General features: G+C 47.1%; 1 long non-coding RNA gene across 1 annotated transcript; it reads left to right on the top strand.

The window, feature by feature from the left end:
- Positions 1 to 1,323: 1,323 nt before the first annotated feature.
- Positions 1,324 to 24,051, top strand: LOC134482422 (uncharacterized). The gene is made up of 3 exons (XR_010058503.1): positions 1,324 to 2,444; positions 23,298 to 23,460; positions 23,897 to 24,051. It is a non-coding gene; the product is annotated as an uncharacterized LOC134482422 (long non-coding RNA).
- Positions 24,052 to 27,837: the final 3,786 nt, after the last annotated feature.

The following is a 27,837-nucleotide window of genomic DNA, read 5'->3' as shown; positions in this document are numbered from 1 at the left end:
ATGGCCTGCTCTGAGAAGGATGTTTTTAATGGAATAAAACTTACATCATGCTGGGGTGGCAGGGACACTCAGCCCCGAGAGAACTCCCTTGCAGGCAGGAGAAGGAGGAATAAAAGACCTAGCTTGGCTGAGTTTCACTGGTGGGCAGCAACTAGCAAACAGTATGATTGGTGCAGAGGAGGCAAAGTCCATCCCCGAGGAAGGTATGTGGGTATCGGCCCTGCTCAAAAGAAGAGCAGAATTGCCTCCAGGGACCACAATACAAAGGGATTTTCCTAGGAGATGTAAGAAGATTGTGTTTGGTCTTGTTTTATTCCCTATAGGGAGATGTTAGCTCGACCAGTGTTTGGACACCACAGAATGGACAGAACTTTCCTGTGTTAATACAGAGAGGAGATAATATGGGCAACATACTGGGAGAGGAGAAGCTGACCACATCACATGTGGGAGACTGAATGCTGGGGATGGAGGATGTCGGGGACAGAGGGAGGTAGGGACAGAGGGAGCTGGGAACTGAGCATGCTGGGGACATAGGATGCTGGGGACAGAGGGAGCTAGGGACAGAGGAAACTGGGGACAGAGGGAGCTGGGGGCAGAGGATGCTGGGACTGAGGATGCTGGAGTCAGTAAGTTAATTTTGACAATGTTTTCCTAAGTGCTTCCTGGAGATGAAAACTTCATAATGAAGGCACGTAATGGCTAGAGAGAATGGCCAGGGTTTGAGGAAATATAACACAGGGTTTGAAGAGATGGAGGAACTGGTCCCCGCTGCATTGTGGGAGATTTGTTTGTCCTCCAGAAGTCCTGGATATTAGGAAGTTGAAGAATGAGTAGAAACCCCAGCGAGCCATATGGGGAGGGCTGTAGCGCCCTCTGCCTGCCCCTGTTGAAGAGGATGGCTGTGAGAGGAACCTCCTCAGGGAGCATGAAGTCTGCGGAGTAACCCACACCTCGGGAGTCCTCCCCAGAGCTCTGCCCTCTGGGTTACTATGTTACAGACACTGGAGCTTACAGAGCTTAGGGCTGCTTCCCAGCTATGGAGAGCCAGTAAGCTTAACACATGATCTAGTTGCTAAGGCTGTGCTGGTGACCTTTACCCCCTGCTGCCTCTCTGTGAAGATGCTACTTAGTATCAGTCATGTTTGAAGGAGGAGGGGGAAGAGGAGGGGGAGGAGGAAGAGGAAGAGGAGGAAGAGGAGGAAGAGGAGGAAGAGGGGGAAGAGGGGGAAGAGGGGGAAGAAGAGGAGGGGGGAAGAGGGGGAAGAGGAGGAAGAAGAGGAGGGGGGAAAAGGAGGAAGAGGAGGAGGAGAGGAGGAAGAAAAGGAGGAGGGGGGAGGAGGAAGGAAAGGAGGAGGGGAGAGGAGGAGGAGGAGGGGAGGAAGAGGAGGAAGCCAACAAGTGTCCTCAGCGTTTTAGCATCCCAAACATACCCTAAGAGTCTCCAGCAGAGATGGAGTCATTAGCTCTGACATCAGGATCCGGGTGGGAGTCACACCACGCTTAATCCTTCTCAAAGAGGTTAGCCTTCGGGTATCAATTTCTCAGAAGGAAAGAAAGCACAATTGATATTTAAAAATTAGGCAAACCTAGACTTCTTTACAGAGTTCCAAGGGCACAGTGGGAACCAAGCAACGCCTTCTCTCTGAAAAGGCGGGCGTCACAGGGCATACATGAATTAGGACGGAGTTTCACATAGCATCTCTGGGAGCTTTGGGGGAACTGACTTTTGAGTGAAGACCAAGCTAAGAAGGGCGAGTGTGTGCGCATCTTGGATTTTAGAGAATTAAGAACCATATGCCAGCTTTTTGTCACCTCTGTGCTACTTAAGGTGGATTCTTAAAAAAAAAAAAAAAAAGAATGAACTGTGCCTTGGCTGTGACATTCAGACTTCACAGAGGTCATGTGAGAGCCAGGAGATTCATTCCTAGACCTATCCCATGCCAGGAGTCTGTATCTGTTGCACAGATCAAACCAGTATCAAAGGACAAGGCTGCTTCTTCACCAGCCTGGGTTTTTTGTGCTGGGCTGACGATGAACTGTGTAGTATAAATAGGTCACACGACTACTGACTAGACTAAAGGGAAAATATCGAAACGTTCTTGTGTCAGATAGATGATAAGCACCAGAAAGGCAATGTTTACAAAACCCACCTGTCCCAGAATGAAACCCCAGGTGCCACTCAGTTTCCAAGGCAGGACGGATGGTTAGCAAGCTCAAGTCACTATGGGGGCGGGCTCCTTGTACACCGTTCCCTGGGGAACTGAGGCACAAGAAAGTTCCAGGCCGATGAAATGGACCCCGAGTGAGGAGATGAAGCAGACGAGGGTGCCGTGTAAGTATCTTGCCTTCCTCCAGAACCTGGGGAACCGGCCGTTTCCACATTCCATCTATATCTCTGCTGATTCGAGGCCCCTGGGGCCAGGAGTGAGACAACAGCAAGACAGGTGAGGCAGGCACAGCCCATACTGTTTCCCTCAGTACATTTCCCTTTCTGAAGTCACCTGTTCCAAGGATGTTTTGGAGGGAGGGATTAGCAGATGGGGCCTGGGCCAACCCTGGGCAAGAGACTGTAGCCTTTGAAAATGTGTCTCCGTCACACACTTTTGCCATGTGTCTTATCATGTGTTGGCTAGTTTTTATACCAACCTGTCACAAGTCAGAGTCATCCGAGAAGAAGGAATCTTCCTAGTCAAGAAAAGAATCCATTGAACTGGCCCGCAGGCAGCCTGTAGGCCGTTACTTTCTTGATTGATGGCTGAGATGGGCGGGACCAGACCACTGTGGGCGGTGCCACCCGTGGGCAGGTGGTTCTGGGTGCTACAAGGAGCAAAGCAGTAAGAAGCATTCTTCCATGACTTTTGCTTCAGCTCCTGCCTCCAGGTTCCTGAGTTCTGCCCCGACTTCCTTCCCTCCACAGTGTCCTTTGGGCTTTTGTGGCCATAGTGTTTTACCATAGCAACATAAACTCATAGGAAAACAACTATCAATGGATACTTGGGAGTAGGAGTCTAGAACTGAGCTGAGTAAGTCGAAGAAGGAAAGAGGAAGCTTTTTAAATCTTTAGTTTTGTTTAATTACTGGTATTTTTCCTCTTTGGTCATTTCTTACATGCGTACAACCCACGGAGATGATTTTAAATGAGGTTGACAGACTAGATAGCATGTGGAATTTTCAAGCAAGGCGTGTTGCATAGATGTTCTGCCTCCCTTGTGGCCCCCACTTCCTTTGCACCCCCAGTTCCGTTTACCCTCACAACGTATACGACCTTTTCCTACACCCCTTCTTCACCTTCTCTTTACCATCTCTTGCTGGCCTCTCTAGTGTTTTTAGACTCTACCCACATTTATGTCCACTTATCAGACCGATAGATGAAGGCAGACATACAACAGACAAGCTAGAATTCACATGTGGGTTTTTGGTTTAGAAAGTATTAATATGTGGAAAATGCAAAGGAGGAGGAAAAGCAGATGAAAACACACACTAGAAGCAATGTAAACACAAGCACACCCAGCCTGGGCCACTACTCACATACATGCACACATGCATACATACATGCATGTGTACACATATACTTACGTGCGTTCATATACACATACATGTGTGCATGTATACATACATGTACACACACACACACACATATATATATATATAAAGAGAGAGAGAGAGAGAGAGAGAGAGAAACTTCTACCTTGCTGAACAAAAGATCACACGCTATTCTTTTATATAAAACTCTAGAAAAAACACAGACATCAGTGGATATCTGGAATAAGAGGGGATAAAATAATGTTTTCGATTTTTTTGGCTCATTCACTGTGGTATCTCACTGTGGCTTTAATTTGAGAATCGTTTCATAGGCTTACTGGTTCTTTATTCAGATTCTCTGCAGTGTCTATACAGCACTGAGTCCTATCAGTTAAATCTTTTGTCTTTGGATTACTGAGGTATAAACACTGTAGTGAACCTATGTAACACAAGCAAACATGGAATATGAGGATTTCAATATTTATAAAATATTGAAAGATTTTAAAAGCCAACTCCACAGAATTATCCCACCTTCCAGGCTCTCTGTCATGTGATCTTCTGGCAGTGTCATCATGTGAGCTGATGCTTCCATGCACACATACACATCACATGCAGGCATGTACACACACATGCACATATACACATACACTCATGCATACACTTATACACATGCGCACACACATATGTATGCACACACACCACACATATACATACCAACACATACCACATACATCACACACATACCACATCACACATACCACACACATAACATACCACACATGCAAGGATGTACACACACATACCCATGCGCATAAACACATACATATAGTCGTGCATACACTCACACACATGTACAACATACACCACACACAAATGCATTCATACACACACCACACATACCGCACACACACACATACCACATCTCACACACACACACACACACCACATATACATGCACATACCACACACACAGACCACACCACACACATACCACATCACACACACACACACACGCACACACATACACAGTGCTCATTCCGAGAATTTCTCCACATCCCTGAATTGAATATTCTCAGTTATGGAGAATATTCTCAGTTATGTTTTAGGTGCTTCTCAGTCCAATTTGCCATTATTCTGAGCACAGGTATGTCTAGGTTAGACTAGTCTATAGTTTATGAAGTGTGCACACACTTGTGTGCCCGGTGGTCTCTGTCAGATTTTATGTCAGTTGTGATTGACTCTGTCTGTGCCTACACAGTACCAGCTCCTCCCAGAGGCTGGAAGAACCAAGTCTTTCCCAGGTAGCCATTCACTCCCCAACAGGCAAAGCACATTTGGGCAGGAGGGTGATGGACAGGGGTTTTGGAAGAGCAGAAGCCCCTGTGGGGCTCAAGGTGGACGTGAGTTTTAAGGCCTCTCCGTTTTAGAGGGTTTCTGGTACTGGGAGAGTCTCTGATTTGCCGACAACATGGAACTCAATACGGCTGCCAACCACAGACACCCCTCCACCTGCAGGCTCCCCATTCCTGGAATTGTCATCAGAGTGTGAGAGGATACAGCAGGGGAATCCAGCTGGGCAACTCCCCTTGTTAAATCTCCCTGGCTCCCGGAACCAAGCTCCAGGCAGACGCGTGGCTGGTCCTTCCTTCACTCTAAGTCATGTCTGGCTGGCTTCTCGCCATTTCCCCAGCCATAGCTAGACCTGTGTGGATGCAATAATCTGTACATCCTCTCTCATACCCTTCCCCTTCACTAAGTTCTTTAAAAGGGAATTATTTTATTTTTATTTTTATGTGCATCAAGGTAAGGGTGTCTGTCTTAGGGTCTTACTGCTGTGAACAGACACCAGGACCAATGTAAGTTTTATAAAAGACAACATTTAATTGGGGCTGGCTTACAGGTTCTGAGGTTCAGTCCATTATCATCAAGGTGGGAGCATAGCAGCATCCAGGCAGGCATGGTGCAGGAGGAGCTGAGTTCTACATCTTCACCAGAAGGAAGCCAGGAACAGACTGAGCATCCTCAGGCAGCTAGGAGGAGGGTCTATAAGCCCACCCCACAGTGACACACTTCCTCTAACAAAGCCACACCTTCTAATAGTGCCACTCCTGGGCCAAGCATATGCAAACCATCACAGTGTCAGATACCCTGGAACTGGAGTTACAAATAGTTGTAAGCTGCCACGTGGGTGCTGAGAACTGATCCCGGGTCCTTTGTGAAAACAACCAGTGCTCTTAAACCATCTCTCCAGCACCCACCAAGTTCTTACCATGCATTTCTCGATACTAATGAAAGAATTCCTTGCTTTCCCCCTAGAAAACAGCAGACGTCTGTCAGAAGCAGCCATCATGGGAAAACACTGAACCGATTTATCTGTTTTATCAATACCAGTAAACCAGCCCTACTGAGTGCAGGACTGAGCTAGCATCTGACACAATTAACGCACACGCACACGCACACGCACACGCACACGCACACACACACACACACACACACCACTCTCCTCACTGAACTATGAGGCGAAGTCCCCAGTGAGCCCTGACAACACACTGCCCCAGAGTACTCACAGAAGGGACAACAGCGTGGCGTGCATGTCTGTTCCAGGTAGCTGAGAATCGTCCCCCATCAATCTCAGTTACCACAACGCTAGGAAATTCCCTGCTAGAATATTATTAGCTTGTGAAAGCTTTGTCAGGCCTTAGGAACCCCAAATTAGCATTTCATCAAAGCAGGGAGATATGGTCTCCTCCGTAATGAGTGACAGCGTCCATGCCCATACTGCAGGAGAGTTCATTAATTGCTGTCTAACATGTTTAATGAGGGGAGTGGTGTTCAGACTCTTTTCTGATCTTCAGCTCTGACTTACTCAGAGAGCCTCCCGTTGGCCCAAGAAGCTCTCAGCTCCCATTCCTGTGCGGTGGACTGTATCACAAAAATGGACACAATTTACTTTTAAAGGGAATTCCTTTTAAGGCAAAAAAAAATGATACTATATTGCAACAATGTATCCCTTGTGGCGAGTCACTCGGTGTCCTAGTCAAATACCAGCCTTACTTGTGTTCTGAGTAGCTGACAACCTGAGAGCTAGCCAGCTTGCAGCTAGACTGACTGGGCCCCTGCTCATGAGGCACCCCTGGAGAGAAGCCAGGTTCTTTCCCCCATGAGCACAAACCCAAGGTTCACCGAGGGAAGGTTTTCCTGATGGGAAGCTGATAAGCAGACTTCAGCTTGGGAGGGAGGGAAGGAAGCCTAAGTGACCCAGGTGAGGACAGCTGTGCCTTAGAACTTGGCTCCCAAGCTGTCTCTGCCCAGCATTGAAAGGACCTGAAACCCGCCTTCCTAAACCAGGGACACCAAGCGTATGTGGCAGTCCCAGGATGAGGAGGGGACCTGCAGGTTCCCATGAGGGAGGGGGATGGATGGTGAGGGCCCTTCGCAAAGAGACTGCACAGAAAAGAACAATGTAGGAACCTGCAACGAACGCAAAAACTCCCTGGATGTTGGCCAGGTCGCCCGCGGCTTTACAAGCCTCGAGGTTTATAAAAAGCATAATATGTTCTCTGCTTCTAAAATTATAACAAAACATCGATAAAACTGTCCAGATAGAATTTGCATTCCGGTTAGAGCTCTTAAAGAAGGAGAAGTATTAGCATATGCGCACATAAAACAACACGCTCTCTGCTTGCCTCGTTTGAGCATTCAGTTGGCTTCTCTTTCCACCAGGACGGTTTGTAGTTAGTGCAGGTTCTGATCTCACAGCGCCTGTGCTTCTAACCATCCTGCAAGTTTCAGAATTGAGAACTCGGGCCTCCCTCCCCGACCCTTCCCCCTTAACCTCCCTTCTCTCCAACCCTGTAAACTCAGTAAAGTCTCTGGCCTTTGTTGGGCACCAGCCAGGAGTTGGGGAGTTAGTAAGTCCTTGACGTCAGGACTTAGTTGGCATTTCAACAGCGGTCTGGTGACTATTCTGTTGGAATGATGTTTGAGAGTTGTTACAACTGGAGCCTAAAGCAACCCTTGGAGGTTCATGAACAGAATCTCACTATATAGAACTCACTCTGTATACCAGGCTGCCCTCAAACTCACAGAAATCCTCCTGCCTCTGCCTTCATTAAAGAAGTGCACCATTATGTTTCTCTTTGGTTGTCTTCTTCTTTTTTTTTTTTTTTTTTGTTGTTGTTGTTGAAGGCTGTGGGATCCTTAAGAGGTATGGCTTTGCTGGTAGAAATGGGTCCCTCAGGCTTTGAAGGGTATAGCCCTTAGCACCGTGAATGGGTAACAATGCCTATTTGTGAACTGTGTAATCAATTCCCATTAAACTGATCAGAAGCCCTTTGAATTGGTGAGCCAAAGTATATCTTTCTTACCTTACTTCTGTCACCGATTTTGGTTACAATGAAAGTTACTAATGCAAGCATATGCTGCACCAATTCTCACAGCAGACGACTAGAATGTCTATAAAGTCTTCCAGTACCTAGTACACTGTGGAATGTGAGAATGCCTCAGGGAGGGATGTCACAGTGAGGAGGGGGCATGAGGCCTGGGGACAGTGGAGGCTGTTGGAAACAAATGTTCCCTGTTGAGATACCAATGGACCAAGTGTGGAACAGAGAAGACCCTCTCCACACACCATTCTGAAGATACCCAATGGACACAAACAGAGCCGTGACATCCTCAGACCCTTTGTTCAGGTCTGAATAAGCCCCCTCAGTGAGCAAATGCATGCATGCACGGTGCCCTGAGTGTGGGATTGGAGGGTGACAATCTGGAAAACCCCGTACTGTGGAGGAAGGAAATGCATGGTTTCCTCACACAATGTTACCCAGATTCTGGATGGCCATCCGGAGTATAAGAGAAGATCTGTGCATGTCCAAGGGGAAAGCCCACATTTCTGAAAGAGAAAGAAAATGGAGAAGTAAAAGAAGAAATGCAAGTGTGGGGGTTGGGGAATAGTGGATAGCAGAGTTGGCACTGTGGAAGACTAGGCTGGAAGGCTGGAAGGACTTGAGGAGATCTCCAGAAAGCAGCAGAGTAAGGAAGATTCTGTGTGTGGGAGAGAGAGAAAGGGATCCAGAAGGGTGACACTGGCATAAACAGACACACCACTGAAGGGAGAATCAGGAGAAGCACCTAGAGCCGTGGTTCTCAACCTTCCTAACGCTGCGACCCTTTACTACAGTTCCCCCATCATGGCAACCACCCAACCACAAAACTATTTTGTTGCTATTTCCTGACTGTGATTCTGCTCCTGTTATGAATTGTAATGTGAATTTCCAGTATGCAGAATAGTTGATATGCAAACCCTACGGGCATATCAACCCAGAGGTTGAAAACCACTGATCTAGAGGGTAAAGAAAATTGTTCGAGTATGCAGCCTCTAACCATCTCTCCTAAGGACAGAGACAGGCTGCCTCAGTTTCCCCATTTGCCAGGCATGGTAGAAGATAATGCATTTTTCTTTTTCTTCCTTCACAAAGGACACTCAAGTAGGTCACATACATAGTGAACAAAACTAACGGGAGAAACACAAAGAGTTTGCATGATTTCTGTGATATGTTTTTATTGTTTCCTTCTTGTAATTTTCTCATGAAGGCATATCTCTCCAGAATAAACATTTTAATAAATGTGCTTGGGTCAAAATTAAATCTAAAGCCAATGTTAGATTCGTTTGAAAATCCAAAGTAATGAAATCCACAGATTGTATCCAAAGCAGTCCTTGAGACAAAGCACTTATCCTTAAACACATTAAATATGAAGCATAAAAGAAATACAAACAACCTAACGTTCTGTCTAAGATGACACAGGAACGGCTCCAAAGAGTCCAATGGACATGTTTTGATGTAAACATGGTGAGTAATTCTAACCTTCCTCGAGAACACAGCGAATGAGGTACCCAAGGCATCCACAGATCTCTCCCGGCTGCAAACCATCAGGATAGGACGTTTGGGGACAGGCTGCTTCTTGAACCCAGGTCCCAAGCAGGACCAAGAAGTAGGCTCTGTAGGCAAGCATACACCCACCCCCTGGTGATGTCTAGGTTCCTGTGCATCGGGCAGGACTGTGTGGTGGAGCCTAGCTAAACCAACATGGTGGCCAGTTTTCCCCAACTGGAGTGAGGAAGTAAGATCCAAAATGTCCAGGACATGAAGAATGATTGTTAACTCTTGTAAGCTCAGCAAGGAAAGATAACAGGGCATCCCTCAGATGCTGACTGTACCTGGGTCCACCCACACCCCCCCCCAATACAGATGCTGCAGCCCAGATCTAGCTCCCAAGGTCTGTGGCAAGTTCCCATCCTCATTGTGTGTGAACACTGGGCCCAGTGTCACTGGACAGAATGGCCTGGCCTTTCCCCTAGCACAGAATATAGGATGCCCAGCTCCTCCCTGCCTGGGATAAAATGCTGTACCGTTTTCACAGGACCACAGGACAATTTGCTCTGCATAGAAGATAGTGAACAGATCCCACCCTTCCCCAGGTCCACAGAGTTGTTACAGGCATGTGAGCCCTTAGCTTCTGCACAATTCTATCTTACTTTCAAGTTTTTATAAACCTTACCAGAGCTTTACACTCACTGGGGGCCTGGAAATCCAAGCGTTGGACCCCAGAGGAGGGATTCAGAAATTATTTTTTCCACTAAACCTTCCACTAAACAAACGGAAAGGTGGTGTGGGGTTAGAGGGTGTTGCCGATTATTCTGAAAATAAATCCTTAAGACTACAAAGTAAGAAAGTTTGTAGCTAAAGTTCTCCCTTGAGCAAAACTCTCATCCTTAAATGGTTCAGTTATTAAGCATCAAAGAAACACATTATGCTCAGTCCAAGACCCAGAACAAGCCCCTTAAATCCAATGGATGCATTTTCACATAAACATGACGGCTAATCCTAACTTCCTCGTGAACACACAAAAAGCAGGTACCCACAATGCAGAGTGTGTGAGAGGAAGGCCTGGAAAGCTCCTCACGACAGGGCATTGTTTGAGGACAAAGTCCAGATTCTGCAAACCTAAAGTTCTTGCTAATAGTGTACCTCAGGGATGGAGTGCATGCCTGGTATGTCCAGTGTGGAGGAGGAAGAGGAGGGGAAGAGGAGGATCAGAGAAAGACTGGGAGAGAAGAGCAGGAATGTCCATGGGCAAGGGCAAGTCTCATAAAGTCTCATCCCTTCCTGAGGAGATAGAAACAGTTAATGGGGACGTCAGATTCCTCAGGGACGTACCCACTGGTAAGCTGCCCTTGTTCAAGTAACCACTCCCACCCCAACCCAACTCCCATAATCATGTAAGCATCCCTGATTAAATGCAGTGAGCTACAAAAACAAACAAACAAACAAACTTAAAGAAAAACCCCAAGAAAGTAGGAGTGTTTCAGTGGGAAAAGGGGCATAAAAGATTAAGCAGAAAGACTATGACATTGTACTGTGTAGGTATAGGTATAGGTATATGATGTATATGATGTATATGTATATGATGTATATGTATATGATACATATGTATATGATGCATATGTATATGATGTATATGTGTATGTGTATGTATGTGATGTATATGTATATGTGTATGTATGTGATGTATATGTATGTATATATGAAGTATGTGTGTATATGTATATGATGTATATGTATATGTATATGAAGTATATGTATATATGTATGTGATGTATATGTATATGATGTATATGATGTATATGATGTATATGATGTATATGTATATGTGTATGTGTATATGCACATGTATATGATGTATATGTATATGTGTGTGCATATGATGCATATGATGTTTATGTGTATATGTGTATGATGTATATGTATATATATGTGTGTGTTATATATTATAAAATTATGGAATAATGAATAACTAAGCAGAAAGACAACTCTAAGAAGAATGAGAACCCCAGCAGACAGGTTCGCAGTGAGACCTGTGGAACTGCTTTACAACCAACCAGGTCATATCCCGTTCTTGAAAGCTCCATCCACAGGCAAATTTATTCAAACATGACCCACGCTGTTTGATTTTTCCTGGAGAGACGTGAAGACAGGTCTCTTCATCCCAGAGAAGACACAAACAACACACCAAAGAAACGACTCAATCCAAGTTCGTCTTAGTGAAACAAGGCTGTGGGTTTCCCCACAGGAGCTTGGGCAGTTCCAGACACCTGCAACACCAGAGTCCCACTCAGGATAGACGTGAACTCCATCAGCTGCCTGCCTCACTGAGATCTTCATCTTCAGACGACATGGCCAGCTCCCATACAGAACAGCATCTCCAAGACCACATGGACCAGATGGAGGACGGGGTGGTGGCCATGAACTCAGACCAGGGTCAGGTGGCCCTCCCCCGCTCTGTTCTGAAGACCCTACTTTCATCTGCTGATCCCTTTGCTGAGACTGCAGAACTGAGGTCCTCTGAAGTCGCAATAGCAGCCACTACTCCATGATGGGCAGCGGTCAAGGTAGACTTGGATGAAACCACTTTCCTCTAATACCATATCTACTGATCCACGTGTCTTTCAATGGGACTTTCCCACCCACACACACCCATTCATAGGTGTAGCTTGGTCTCCTTCCCTCTAATCTGGGAGTTGGTAGGGCTTCATCTACAGAATGAGGTGGAGATGCTGCTTTGGGCCTCCCAACACTGCTATAGATGGTGCCATATCTCCCTCATTCTCTGGACCTGGACTCCTAGAGCCTAGGCAGACATGTGCAAAGGGAGCTCAGCTTGGAAGCACTCAATCTGACAGGCCTGTCTGTGAAGAGTCTAGCTTAGCCATAAGGCCCGGAATCTGTCATAAGGCCTTCAGGAACTTCCCGCCCATGGCCACTTGTGAGTCCTTCCAGGGCAGACCACAGACATTAGGAGACAAGATATTCCCACTGGCTCTGTCTGAACCTGTGAAAACCAACTGTGGCTGATGCCTTTGGTTTCTCTGTTAACAAGGCCAGTACATTTTTATTTTGTTCCCTTAGAATCTATGCACTAAAGTTCTAACTCCCACTATGTCAGAATATGTCTTGATTTGGGGGTCACTGTAGTCAAGATGAGGTCATCCTGAAGCAGGGTGGATCCTTGATCTGTTGTTGCTGAGAACCTTATAAAAATCAGGGTGGGCAGAAGACATAAGGGAAGTTGGAAGTCAGGGCAGGCAGGAACTTGGAGGCAGGAGCTGATGCAGAAGCCATGAGGATACTGCTTACTGGCTTGCTTCTCCTGGTTTGTTCCACCTGCTTTCTTATAGAACCCAGCACCACCAGCTCAGATATGGCCCCACGCACAATGGTGTGGGCCCTCCAACATGAATCATCAATCAAGAAAATACCCCTACATTGTTGCCTGGGTCAATTTTAGGGAGCGTTTTCTCAATTGAGATTCCCTCCTCCCAAAAGACTGCGGCTTGTGTCAGGCTGACATGAAACTCACCAGCACAGTAGTCAAGTGGGCTGGTTACTTTCCACATCTAAAGGAGGGAGGGCTTCCTTTGCTCACAGTTTCTGTGGGTTCATTCGTGCTTGCTTTGGTCCATGGGTTGGACCAACATCATGGTGGTTGAAGCACAAGGTGGAGAAAAGCATCTCACAGTATGACTGACTGGTAAGCAGAGGCAGAGGACACTCTGACAGTCTGTGGCTTTTTCCTTTTCCCCTTTAGTTTTCTGTAGCCCTCAGCCATCCACTCAGGGTGGATCTCAGCCCCTCCCTTAATCTCCTATGGAAATACTTTTACTGACAGGCCCAGAGGTCACACTGAATTCTTCAGTGATTCTAAGTCTGATCGAGTGAGCTCCGAAGATGAACGGGTACAGAAAGACGTTTGCTCTGCAGTGGAAGCACCCAGCAAACATTGACTTAACACACGCGAAGTTCAGAGGGCAGCAGGCAGGGCTCAGAGGGGACTGGAAGTGCCCGCATGCCCCAAGTGATCATCTCTGAGGAGCAGCATGTGGCCGTTCAGAACTAGCCCTGCAGGCTCTCACAGCGATAAACGATCCTGGATTCCTGTGGCTTCCGTGTGTGTGCAGAAGCCCTGCGGACCACAGGTGGCTCTCTAGGAAACTGGCTGCTTTGATCTGGGTCCTGTGCGTCCCACCTTATCTTCCCTCACCAGATGTAGGTTTTAAACCTTAGGCCCTTTCTGTTCAGCTTCAGCTGGGCCATCTTGTCTGGGCGGTGAGATCAATCTGCCCCGCACGGCGTCCTCAAGACTGGCCTGTATCTTCTGCAGAACCGCCCTCAGTGGAGGGTGGCCAGATCTCAGCAGCCACTTCCTGCCAGAAGATAGCACCCAACTCTTTGTTTTCAGATGTGCTCTCAGATGCAGGCTCTCTCTGTCTCTGAAAGAACCCAATTTTTCTGGGACTACTTCCAGGGTCAGATCTATGGGGACTACTCTTGACTAACAAATGGCAAAAGGTTCTCGGGCAGCCATATGGCTGTGGTAAAGAGCCAAGGTACCACCACCACTGTGAGCTGCTGTTCAAAGCTCAGGCTCCGAGACTCCATTTCTTGGGTTTGACTCTGACTAAATCAAATATTAACGCCTCAGGCTTTTGTGTCCAATTCTCTGCTGGAGCTCAAAAAATAGGAGCGGTCTACGCCACATGGCGATATTTAGAGAATCAACATTGGTGACCACTGTGTCAGCCTTCATTAGGTAACAGCTAGAGATGCTGAAAAAAGAGGGAGGTGTTCACACTAAATCCGTGAGGGTTCTCTCTGCCTGGGCTCAGGGTAGTTCCTGAGAGGGCAATGCCATTTAAAAGGGTCGTCGCTATCTGCCTCAAGTCTACTCTCCTTATAACAATGAGAGGTACCACCTTAGAGAGCTCTGTGAGTGACAAAATGCACTGAGGAAGTCCAGGCTGGAGCACAGTATCTCCAGACGCAACAGGGATGTCTTGATTACATCTTTCCCCTTCTCCCCTCTAAGTTCCCCACAGGAATAAGGAGACATTCCTCATAAGGTCAGCTGCCTTCCTGCCCATGACAGGGATCAGCAAGGATCATGTGTGGCCCAGCTAAGGAAGGAGTAACCACCCCTTGTCCTGTTTTGTTTGCGGACCAGTGCTCCTAGCTGCAGGGAGGGAAGAGCCCCAGAGGTGAACGCCTGCCAGTTCGGGGCTGAAAATGAAGCTGAATGATTGGGTATCTGTGTGGGAGTGGGCTCTGTACTCTTATCTTGGATTCCTCTCCGGGGCATGTAGTGGGATTCACCCACAGCAGCTGCTCTGTTGGAATCTGAAGATTTAAAGAAGCCAGAGAGAGGCAGGGAGGCAAAACAGGGAGCATCAGCTGGTTGGATCCTGGCTGCTCTTTCTACAGCTTCCCAGGGACTCTATCCAAGGGGGAATTGGTGTTGGTATGACTCACGCTGGGGGTGCTGTGGCAAGGTTCCCTGCAGCTCTCTGCCTTACACAACACGACTGTGGCTCCCTCTTCCAATTGTAAACACTCATTGAGCACTTTGGATGTACTTGGCAATGGATGTGAGAGATTAAGTCAGTGCCTCTCCTCTGTGCCAGGGGCCTGAGGGATAATTATGGGCAACAACATACCTGACAAGAGTTCTGAAAACCTGAAAGATCTCCATTACTATTGGTACAGATTCTGTTAGGCACATTGGGCTTTCCCAAGGACACAGAGCAAAGCACTTCAAAGATCGTTCTCCATGAGCCCGTTCCTATCTACGCCCGTTCCTATCTACGCTCGTCGTCAGAACGTAAGGAGTCCGACAAATGAGTCCTCTGCTTACCTTCTCCTCAACTGACCAGGGTTGCATGCATTTGCTGTGAAAAATGCGATGGTTTGAACTGTAGACGCACTGAGGAATTGTTGCTCCTAGCTGGCTAACACCATCACCTCATGTGGTGAGTCATTGTTCTCCAGCCGAACAGCTGCCATCTTGGGGAGTTCAGCTCCACCACCCTCTTGCAGAAGGAGTATCCAAGCTGGGCTTGTTAGTCATTTACACCTCCTTGTGAAGGGGAGGGAAGGGTCACCAGACCCTCACCCGAGTGTGCAGCTACTCTCTACCATCTGTGGTATACAAGTCTGTGGTATACAAGTCTGAGGTATATAAGTCTGAGGTATACAAGCCTGCCTTAATGCCCTGTGTCTTGATGAGGAATGAGAAAGACTGGGGAAGACTGGAAGAAGGACTCCATCTGTTTGGCTGTGGGTAAGGCCTATCCCTGCTGAGTAAAAGCTTTCCAGGAGAGGCCTGTTATGGGGGAGGGGCATCTACATCCCTCTAAGTAACCTTTTACCTAGGCTCAATAAGGTTCTCCAGAACAAACCTTGGCAGAATCCTGCTTTCTGTGGGTGTTGGAACCTTAGAAGGAGGGGTAGATGTCTTTCCCTGGTTAGGAATTTCAGAAGTACCTCACACAGCTCTCCTTTTCCTGAAAAGAATTATACCTTCTCTTTACCTTTGTCAAGGGTCCAGTCAGCCTTCACATGATCACCAGGCTGTGAAGTAGAACTCTTGAACAACCTTTCTTACCTGCAATTATGTGTTTCTTGACTGGCACCTCCCCAACCTCCTTCCTACAGCCATCCCTATTGTATGCTAATTTTTTCAAAATGTGTATATTCATGCATGTGCATATATATAAATGTGTGTGTGCATGTAAATCAGTGTGTGTGTGTGTGTGTGTATCAGTGTGCTAAGACTGCTTACCAGATAAGAATATCTTTATGAAAACAAAGATCTCTTACTTAAGAAATTCTGTAGCGTGCGTTTATGCATCATCCCAGCTAATGAAGGTAATTAGATAACAAAAGGTTACAGAGGGAGAAGCTATTAAGTCAACTTTTTAGATGAAGGGTCTGCAGGAGGATTCTTCCCCAGGGCCACACCAAAGCGTGGGGAGAACCGCACAGGAAAGATGTATTTGCATGTATTTGCATCTGATTTGTATCTGATTTGTATGCAATTAGCATATATGTGGCTTGGCTGTGAAGTCCTGTCCTGGGCAATTTCAACTTTTAAATGTCCCTTAAAGTTCCCATGTTGGCTTTTCCAAGAGGGTCCTGTAGTCTGGGGACCTGATCCCTGAGTGAACACCAGTGAATTGTCATTGATTCCAAGCCAGCAAGCAAAGGTATGCCAACAGCAAGCATTACCCAGAGACCTTTGCTAGTCTTAATGAGAGGTGTGGAGAGGGGACCAGGGCTTAAGAACTTGCTGTGCAAGCACAAGAACCTGAGGTCAGATCCCTAGAACTTACTTAAGTCAGAATACGGTAGGGTAATCCCCATTCTACTTCAGTGAGATGGGAGGTGAAAAACCAGACTATCTCCCCTAAAGCTCCTTGCTTAGTCCATACAGAATCAAAATGCAAAGGACCCTGCCTCAAACACAAATGAAGGCTAGGACTTCCACATAGTAGGTATGACACACAGGCCTGCACTCACACGCATGAACACACACACACAGAGACTGAGACGGAGAGAGTGAAAGAAAGGGAGGGGGAAGAGGGAAGGAAGGAAAATGGGGGAGGGGAGGAAGAGGGAGAAAGGGAGGGAAGGCAGGAGAAGGAAGCATAGGGAGGGGGAGGGAGGGAAGGAGGGAAGAAGGGAAAGAGAAAGAAAGAGGGGAGAGAGAGGGAGAGAGAGAGTGAGGGAGGGAGGGAGAGAGAGAAAGTCAGGAGCAGAATGTTCCTTCTAAATGCCCCTCCCCCTCAGTGTGTTCTGCATGGTTATTAAATCATCAGGACCTACTGGGAGAGTTTAAGACTAAACCAGAAGTTTCAAATGTAGGACCCCAGGGAGCACTGCAGACACCATCTCAGGACACTCTTGTGCTGCTGTCCCCACTCAGATGCTATGTTTACCGTGTTCGAGACCTACAGACTCTGTTCTCACCTCACTGCCAACTCTACCCAAATATAAACTGGTCCCAGGAAGGGTCAGATGTCAATCTTCGGAAACTTAGTAAACATTTTCTTGGCATTTTCATCCATTGATATCCGCAGATATCAATATTTACCAATCAAGCAAAAATTAAGACTTTTTTGGGGGAGGGGCTGGAAAGATGGTTTCACTGTTAAGAGCACTTGGTACTCTTACAAGGACTGGAGTTCAGTTCCCAGCACCCACTGGGAGGCTCACCGCCACATGTAACTCCAGCTTCAGGAGATCCTTCACACTCTTTTGCCTCTGCAGGCTCCTCTACACACACGAGCACACATATCCACACAGAAACACACATGCAACAAAAATTCACCCTTTCTATGTAAAATTTCCCTGCTAATCGTGGCTCCAGTCTTTCCAGACAGGGCTCATATGTGCCGGTGAGGAGGCTACTGTAATGCACAGTGCTCAGTTTTAGAGACATAATCTTCTAAAACAGTGGTTCTCCACCTTCCTGATGATGTGACCCTTTAATATAATTCCTCCGGCTGTGGTGACCCTCAACCATATAATCATTTTGGTTGCTACTTCATAACTGTTATTTTGTTACTATTATTAATTGTAATGTAAATATCTGACCTGCAGGATATCTGATGATATCAAAGCTTATGATATGAAATTGCTTATTTCTCCTCCCATTGTCCATATGGCCTTTTGTTTCCTTGTTTGGAGGGTCCACAGACACAAAACATTTAGCCACTTAGCACAGGCAGCACGGTGAGAACAGCGTAGAAACTATGAATTATACAGAACTGCTTGCTTCCTACGCCATCACCGGGCTATTTTGATTTGATTACTGGAACACTTGATTTCCTCTGTAGAGTTCACGATCTTTCTTGGTTTCCCCTAATTTTCATTTCTCAGACCCAACTTTGAGGGAAACATGTTTATGCAAAAACACCACCCAAATAAATTAAAATCACATTGTGCAATGTTTGCAATATCTATTTCATAACCTGTGACCCAGCCACTGAGAATAGTTAGTGATCTTTAGGGGGCTTTTAGTGTTTCTGTTCAGGGGACATTCTAAGCCATTTTGTGCCCCGTCTATAAAGGTAAACTTTACAATCGCGGGTGCTAGCACAATTGAAGACTAAGTCTGTGCTCCACAGAGTAATGCTTGGTAGAGGAATCGGACAGGACCCGCTGCCAGGAGCCGTCTCCTCAGCTCCTGGCTTCTTGGAGCCTGTCGATGGTTGGGACATCCAAGGACCTGGCTCAGCTGTGCCCAGCGGCTCCACCGAGCCTGCCAGGAAGGAAGCCTCCCACTGCCGTGACCAGTAGGAGCTAAGCAAGCCTCATCTCGACTGGCAGGCACCTCGCACATAATCCCCCAGCCTCAGCTCCCTGGCAGTCACTCCCACAGCTGACTCCAGGGTGTCGGCTGGCTGGGCTTACCGGCCACTCCTTCCATTCTTAGTGTCTGTGCAGAGCACAGGCACGGGGGCTCAACATCACCCACAATGCTCCTCAGAAGGGATGCCCCTACTGTGTCAGTGCCAAGGGCTCCGCTGATTTTATCGTTCTATTATCGATCTCTTCTAGACATGCACTCTGCAGCCACCTGAAATTCATTTTAGGATGTTTACCATCTGTTGCCGTCGGAGGCCCACATCTCTAAGGACTTGCAGACCGTTCATGCTCATAGCTTATCTAAGCTCAGTGGCCGCAGCCCTCCGAGAGTATCTTGGTGTAACATTTGCTACAATGGCCACAGTTGTCCATGAATGGGTTCTAAGATAACCCGATCGGTCAGAGGCACTGGTCCAGGTGGCTTTGCAATACGGAGGTAAGATTTTCACGGCCTTCCCGAGGGGACAGAATCTCCCTTCCGGGTGTGAACCCCGTATATCAGTGAATATTAACATGGCTAGGGCTCCCTCCTCAGGGAAGGACCACGGCATGGATGTAGATGGAGTCATCTTGTCTCCTTCCAGGGGAAGTTCCATAGAGGATTCTCCCTGAATCAAGATGCCCCTGGTTTTACTCAGCACAACGTCCAGATGATCATAAATGCTAGGTCTTGCTTAGGTTATGATGATGATGATGATGATGATGATGATGATGATGATGATGATGATGATGATGAGTGATGAGTTAGGGTTTTCATGTCCAAGTCTGTCTATTGTCCCTTCGTCAGCCTAAGCTTGGACTTGTAACTCAGGCAGAAGCAATCAAGCAAAATTAGCCTTCCACCTCAGAAGACAGCAAGCAACGGAATGTCAAGCCATATTCACAAAGGCTCCACCATCCTTCCCTTGACAATGTCATTTGCCTGCACATCAGTCATCCATCTACTGCGTAAGAAAGGGTGCCTGGATGGGACACAGCACATGCTACTTCCTTGTCGATGCCAGGAACAGAGGCGTGATGTGAATGAAGACCCATCCAGGGATGACACAGGTCTCCAGCTCTGGAGCGAGGAACACAGGAGGCTCAACGCTTGCTGCAGAGCTCATAAGGCAGCTCCCGCTGACACAGGGTCTCATTCTGAGGCTTTTCAAGAGCCTCAACCCGGCTGTCCTTCGGGAGCGGGGGCTGGGCAAGGAGCCTCCACCAATCCACACAGACTGTAACATTCCCCGCTCTCCTAGGCAAGAACAAAGGAGCTAATACCTTATGGTCCTTTTTCCCCATGGCACAGTTGAAGCATCAGGAGCAGAACTGGGCCCCACCGATGCCCGTGTCTCTTGCTTTATGGGAAGACGACTTGTGGAACTGTACAGGAGGTGTTTCCAGTTCAGCCTGGCCCATCACAGTGTCATTGACACACTCCAGATGCCATCTTCACATTTGGCCAGGTATTTTGATGTCATGAGATGCAGAGGAAGGACGTGGCCTGGGGTGCTCTGCCTGTCACTTTGAGGATAATTGAAGGAAGGGGGAAATGCTGGCTTACTTAATCCCATAGGAGTCAACATGGGATGCCCTTTGTTGCCTTGTAAAAATCATTCACTCTATTCAGGTAAGATTACATTTGCCTGAGTCTCCAGAGAGCTCATAGCCCAGCACTTCTCTCTCTGCGCCACCTGTAGGCTCCCCCATTCAAATATTTACTGTGGCGGTGGTGGGGGGACGTGTTTAAATTTATTAAAGGAAAACAATATCTGATATTCTACCCACTCTCTGTGCATCATAAAGAGAGGACCGGCTGTGAAATTTTACTGTCTGGGCTGTGATTTCTGGCCCTGCCTCTCACAGCTCTAAGACCTTGAGCGATTCGCCCGTCTCGCCAAGGCTGAGACCTTTAACCCAAGCCTGTCTCATGTGAACAACAATTTCCATTGGGAAGGGATCACAATAGAAGGTGTTTATGGCCGGTGTCTGAGCCGTGACATCACCGAAGCTGAAATCTTTTCAGGGAGCTCAGAAAGTGCTGTGAGCCAGCGCCAGCCTCTAGCCACACTCCCTTGGTTCTCCCTTCATTGTGTGGACTCCTGACTAGGACACACAGGGCAGCAGGATCTTTATATTAAGACTCTGTAAACAAGGGCTGAAAACCAGGCCAGCTATCAGGATCACCCTGCTCCAGATCACTCTGTGTTGTAGAAACAGTGTCTCCTCAGGCCGAGCGTTGCCCTAAGAGACTCCATTTTGAGGGAGAAGGATGACTACAGCCCCTAAGTGGACACACAGACAGCACCATCTGCCAGGCATTACCCTGAAGCACAGACTGATAAATGGCTTACTGATTACTGGGCGTAGAAAGGGAGCCACCTCTGGGTTTATCAGGGGGCATTAGCACTGGGGTGCTAAAATCTTATCAGGGAAACCAGGCCTGGGAATTTATCAGACTGACCAGACTAAGGAAATGGTGGGTGTAACAAGCACCCTTGCCTGTACCCAGTGAAGTAAGTTAGGGACGTAGCAATGGCATGGCCTCACACCAACCTGTCATCTCATACCTGGTGTGTGCATCGTGGACCAAGAGCTTCTCAGCTCAGCCCCATCTTCAGTGTTGGCAACCTACTCCACTGTTTGCCAGTTCACCTGTTTACCCCTCCAGAAGCTGACCTGTTGTTTCCTGCTTCTCACCCAGTTAGAGCTTCCACCTCACAGCTGTATGCCACAGTTTCGCCTTTAAACCTTGACCCCAACCTACAGCAGCACCCTCTAGGCTGGTTCATTATCTCATCAACACAGACATTCTCAGCTACTGCCCGAAACCTTTGAAACCCTGCCGCAGCCTCTCTAACTCACGCTCCCTGTGCAAACCACACATATGCATATAGATATCCTCACTCTGTCCTGTGTGCTGTGTGATACGGGGGGCTAACACGACTGATCAAGATTAAAACGAGAATAATTTACAGAAGACCCTCACCTCCCCCAGATAATCGGGGTAAGATCAGACGTGAAATCACTGCCACCAAAACTGTTAAGTGTCACCAGGTTATTGTTTTCAGTAATTTCCGGCCTTATGGAAAGACAGATGTGCTTGCCTACGTCTCTGGCGTCTAACAGCGTCAGCAGCACAGTGGGACCAAGCCTATCACAGAGACCCTCTTAGCATTCCATCCTCCCTCCCTCAGGCACAGTGATGGGCTCCTGCAACTCCTACCATATCCACGGCCAGGAAAGCAAGAGTCCTCATGGGCCAGATGGTGGTCAGGGCAAGGTGCTAAGTCTGGAAGGACCAGGACTTGGGATTTACCAAGTTTGTTCATCATTTATAACCGAGAGTTTCAGGAGGTGCTATTTCACATCATTCCAAGTAGATTCCTCTCCCGGGGAAAGGTTCCCAGGCTGCAGGGGAGGAAGGCATTGGCAATGAGACTGAGACAATGTAGACTGAAGACCCATGATCCCCAGAGGCTCAGCTCTGCGCAGGACAGGGTGTTAAAGATTTCAATAGGATGAGCTAAAAATACTGTGCTCTAGCAGGCTTGTTTTTATAGGAGTGTGGGTTGGCAATTCTGAAACCAATTTATAAGTATGCCAAGACTGAAGGAAAAAAAAAGTGTGCTATTCTGTTTGAGTACTGGTAGCCAGGGAGGTTGAGAGAAATGAGCTACACACAGAGGTGGGGGTAGAAACATGGGTGCCAGTGGGCCGGGTTAGCATGAGCTATAGCAAGTGTTATAAGCGTGTGCGTGTGTGCGGACACATGCGGATCTAGAAATAAACAGATGAGATTTGGACATGCCTGGTTCTGCGTCTTTAGATCTTTTCTTAATCAGTCGACAAGTCAGGCTGGCTACAGACAATGACTGGTTTGAGCAGCAACAGATGTGCTTCTTACATATATCCTGGTTCCAAAATGCCATTTTCCAGTGAGTACTGGAGCCACTTCTGGGTTGACGCAAGGGAAGCATGAGGTTATCTATAATGTGCTGTGGTGTCAAAATCAGGTGTCCTCAAAAGGATGTGGATGCCAGAGAGCACGGCTTAAGGGTTCTCAAATACTGCACCGGGACATCCTGAGCAACAGGGTTAGAGTCCCCGATCCAACCATCCCAATGACCACATTGAACACACATTGGCTTAGAACCCCAATTAGAAGGCACCCTCAGAGTGAGATTAAAAGAGAAGGCAGGTTTAACGATATAAACAGAAAGAGAAATGATGAAAAAATGGTATTTCAACCAAATATTATCTGGAAAGCCAGATTGGTTAATTCTAATATCAGAAGAGAAAAAAAACCCAAATAAGGAAGCTCATTTTCAGTAAGAAATGAGCAATTCAAATATGCACCTGGCAAACAAAAGCTGCAGAACTCGTGAGAGGGGGTGGTCCATCGTGGCAGGGAGGGTGTGGTGGAGTTCATGGTGGCAGGAACGTGTGACTGAGATACCTTGGGAGACCAGGGAGTGGGTTATAAAACCCCAGGTATGTCCCCAGTGACCCACTTTCTCTACACCTGAGCAGCACCAGAGAGACCCAGGTGTTCAATCGCACAGCCTGTGGGGCACACTTCACACCGGAACGGCAGCAGGCAGCCAGCACTGTTGTGCAGTGGAATACAGTCACTATTTAAAGATTTCATAGTTGTGGATTGTCTGTCTACCAAAGTTTACCTCTGGTAATCAAGGTCAGTGCTTAACAATCTTTTCGGACAGGCACAGGGTGGGTGGGTGGGTGGGTCTAGTAAAAGCTTTCATGTTAAATCTGGAGACACTGGCATCACAGATGTCAAAAAACCAAGGTATAAAATGCAAACTGCACTGGCATCTACTTGATTATCAACAGACGTTTCCGGAAGGGCATACAGAAACCCATAGCGTGGCCAGTTCATCTGATTTTTATGTTTCCTTTTGTGAGGGACTCAGACTATGGAGAAAGGGCAGGAGGAGAGTTTTGAAGGCAATCCTTTATAGACACTCTTACCAATGCCCTTTAATACAATAGATATTAGAAAAAGGAAGAAATTTCCCCAGCCTAGAACAGGGTTAGAACAGTCAGGACACCTGAGTGAGAGGACTGCAAATGGTTGTGAAAATAATATCATTGTCATTTGTACTTTGCAGACAGCTGTGCCTTCTTTATGGGCATCTGTGGGACGTTTATAGACGTTGAGGCTGCCTCGGACCACATAGAAAATGCCACAGACTTTCAGAGGCAGAAACGACACAGACGAAGAAGCATGCTAACCACAGTGAATAAAATTACGCTTTGTTCAAAGGCAGCATCTGTCCATAGAGCCCTGGTTATGAGACAAGGAGGAAGGCAAACAAACACGGGCATTCACTCTGGGAGATTAATAGAGGGAGACAACTCGGGAGGAAGGAAGTGATTCTTAAAAAAGAAAACCGAGGGCAAAAATAGAGTAAAACCGGATTCGAAAAAACACATCTAAGAGCCTGTTCTTTGAAAGAAAAAGTGAACCAGAATGGCAAGCATCTGGCAGTAGTTTCCAGAGAAAAAATGAGAAAACACAGTATACAAGATAGGGACTGAGAGCAGAGAGAGCAGAAGATTAGTAATTGGGTAAACACCCCATAGTACACACGGCCAAACTTACAGAAATGGGTTGTTTGCTCTCAAGATAGAGGATTAGGGAATGGAGGTTTTTTTCCCCAAAAGTCACCACCTTACTGAGGTGTAAGCCTGTGGCCTCTCATAAACCAGAGCAACATGAGACCAGTGGAGTGCCGTGCCCCAGAGAGGCCAGGCCTGGCGTTTGGAGGCTTTTGCCCCTTTTCTGCTTGTGTACTGTGCAGCAGCACTGGAAGGGAAGAAGTTACTGGAAGCCTCTTCTGATGCTTACAAAAACCCAGCACAGCTCTGAGCCCTGAGCCTGACAGAAAAGGGAGTGACAGGCTATGAAAAGGCTTATTAAAATTCCAAACAAAATACTAGCGATTTCAGACCAAGGCTGTATGAAAAAGACAATAGCTCACGTTCAAGTGAAATTAGTCAAGGGAGACAAGGGTATTTTAATATATCCCTTTAAGAGATTAAAAGGAGACCCAAGACCTCAGCTAAAGAAGATGCCCATAAGAAGGCATCAAAACAAAAACAAGCTTCCTCCTGGCTTCATAGCTTGGATCGAAAAGCCAATTCTCTAATATTCGCCATCCTATAAACATCCTCAACCTTCGGACTACATCACACCAACCTCAGAGTTAGCTGGATGATTATTTAAAATGCAGGTGTAGATTGGTCCATTGTCTGGATCCAGTAAGACAGCGTGGGAAGTACCCAGTTCAGTACCTCAAACCATAGCATCTATTCTTGATGTCCGCCTACAGACTTAAGAAGAGGGTCCTCACAGATGGACTCGCAGATGGTCAAGGACTGAGCTGGCTGTCTGTGAGGTGACATTCCCATGGTTCTGCTCCACTCCCCTCCTTCTGTATCTGAGGGCACCTCTACCTGGGCATCTTCTTATGGGGATGTTAATAAGCACCAGACACAAATCCATTCTTGAGCTTGCTGGTGTTTTGGTGTCTATATCCCATTGTCTGAGAGAGCCAAAGTTTAGCCCCATGTTGAGGGAGCGGTGAATTTCAACTAGTAGACCATCTTCCTCAGACACTCATGTCCACAGATGAGAAACAAGGTGTCCAAACCTTCCCCCAGTTAATCCTTTAATTAAATCTTTACTTAGGAAATAGAAGTTGGGGCAATGGAGGGCATTCTGTATGGGCCATGGGAAGAGGTGGCCCATGCTGGTCAGAGAGAGACTTAGACAGTGAACTTGGGGATTCTAGACACCGGGAAATGGACAAGCAAGCATAGCCTCCATTGTCAAGGGGTTGCAGGTGTTAAGGGCCAGGAAGCTAGAGCATGAGCTATGAAGCTGCATGACATCATCACACATTGGAAATGTTTTAGTGCACTAACAGTATATAGCATTAGAGGTGATCAATGTGTTGGGAAGGCCACTTATATCTTTCTGTAGTAGATCAGCCTTGAATATGACCTTGAACAAAAGAGACAGAGAAGACACAGTTCCACCAATGAAGACACAAAGCCTGAGGAAGTCACCTCTAATCCCCAAGTGGACCTTTCTAATTCAGACAAGAAATTGTGAAGTCACCCTAGTCGAAAATAGCTTAGGGACACCTAAAGCCCACAGGTAAAAGGTAGACACAGATTCCCCAGAAGAACCCAGGGAAGTCATGTGGGTAGCATTTACATGCATCTGTGTTACCCACATTATCTGCCTACCATCTTTCTGTCCGTCTATCTCTGTTATCTAGAACTTTGAATGTAATTATGCAGGTCTGTATCCGTACGCTGTCTACACACTCGCTTACTGTCCATATGCATGCCAGTCCTCATCAATGTGTTCATTATAATGGCTGAAAATAAAGGTGTCAATTGGGAGAGCATTCAGTCTTAAAGACCAAGTCTTGTGGAATTCAAGTGGCTAGGTGAATACCAGTTAAGCCCAATGATAGTCCAGGCATGTGTGGAACCAAGAGCACCACTCTGTAGTGAAGGGTTACAGCTGAGCCTAGCCTAGTACTACTGTTGAATTCTTACAGAGTTAGCAGTGCCAACAAGACCAGTTATATTCTGAGGCTCGTTTGTCTTGTACCATTTGTATGGACAGTTTCCTGTCGTAGCATTGAGAAGCCCAGGAGAAATCTGAGAAATGTGGGTTAAGAACATCCGAGTTAGACAGTATTTCCGTGAAAAACAGGAGCAGTAGGTTACAGTATGGGCATATGGGTGGGTGAGTGCCATGCATGGATGGATGGATAGATGGGTGGATGGATGGGAGGATGGATGGATGAGTGGGTGGGTGGGTGGGTGGATGGATGGATGGATGATTGAATGGGTAGATGGGTGGGTGGATGGATGGATGGACAGGTGGGTGGACGGAGGGATGGGTGGGTGGGTGAATGGATGGATGGATGAGTGGGTGGGTGGATGGATGGATGAATGGACAGGTGGGTGGACGGGGGGATGGGTGGGTGGGTGAATGGATGGATGGATGAGTGGGTGGGTGGGTGGATGGATGGATGGATGGATGGATGGATGGATGGATGGATGGATGGACAGGTGGGTGGACGGGGGGATGGGTGGATGGATGAGTGGGTGGGTGGGTGGATGGATGGATGGATGGATGGATGGATGGATGGACAGGTGGGTGGACGGGGGGATGGGTGGATGGATGAGTGGGTGGGTGAGTGCCATGCATGGATGGATGGATGGACAGTTGGATGGATGGGAGGAAGGGTGGGGGGACGGATGGATGAATGAGTGGGTGGATGGATGGATGGATGGTAAATGTATAGATGGAGGGATGGGTAGAAGGATGGATGGATGGACAGTTGGATGGATGGACAGATGGATGGATGGGCAGGTGATGGATAATCGATAACAAATAAGGGACAGATTATAGATAATAGATAATGATGATAGAAAGATGATAAATGAGAGATGAGAGATGGAATTGATAGATAAATGATAGATAATAAATAGATTGATTGATTTATGACAGATAGACATGATTGATATATAGATAATAGGTAGATTGATGATAGATGTGACTGATAGGCAGATAATAGATAATAGGTAGGTAATGGATAGATGATTGGTAGAAGATAGATAGATGATGATAGAAAGATAGACAGACAGGTAGACAGATAGGAGAGATTATGGAGGCAAAGAGATGGAAGAGGGTGTCTATGAGTCAGTCTGAAGCCAGTGTTCTTCCCACTCAAGAATCCTCACTGCTAATGCCAAACCTTCTGGTCATCAGATGAACTTCTCTGTGTGACAGAGGGTCCTCTGCTCTACTCACTGATGCTATGGTGTTGATTATGAATGGTCACCACATCACAGCAGTGTCTACTCCACCACTCAGGGATGGTGATTGACAAGACCGCAGCGCGCACACACACACTGAAACAGCTCAGAATCACATGAGCTTTGAACCTAGGCAGACTGGGGCGACTCTGCTAAGCAGGCTGGGCCAGGGATAGCCTTCCACCTCACTTTCCTCCTCTGTAGC

Source organism: Rattus norvegicus, chromosome 16 (genome assembly GCF_036323735.1).
Source record: "Rattus norvegicus strain BN/NHsdMcwi chromosome 16, GRCr8, whole genome shotgun sequence".
Lineage (NCBI taxonomy): Eukaryota > Metazoa > Chordata > Mammalia > Rodentia > Muridae > Rattus > Rattus norvegicus.
The sequence above is the reverse complement of the archived record's forward strand: the minus strand, read 5'-3'. Positions and strand labels throughout refer to the sequence as shown.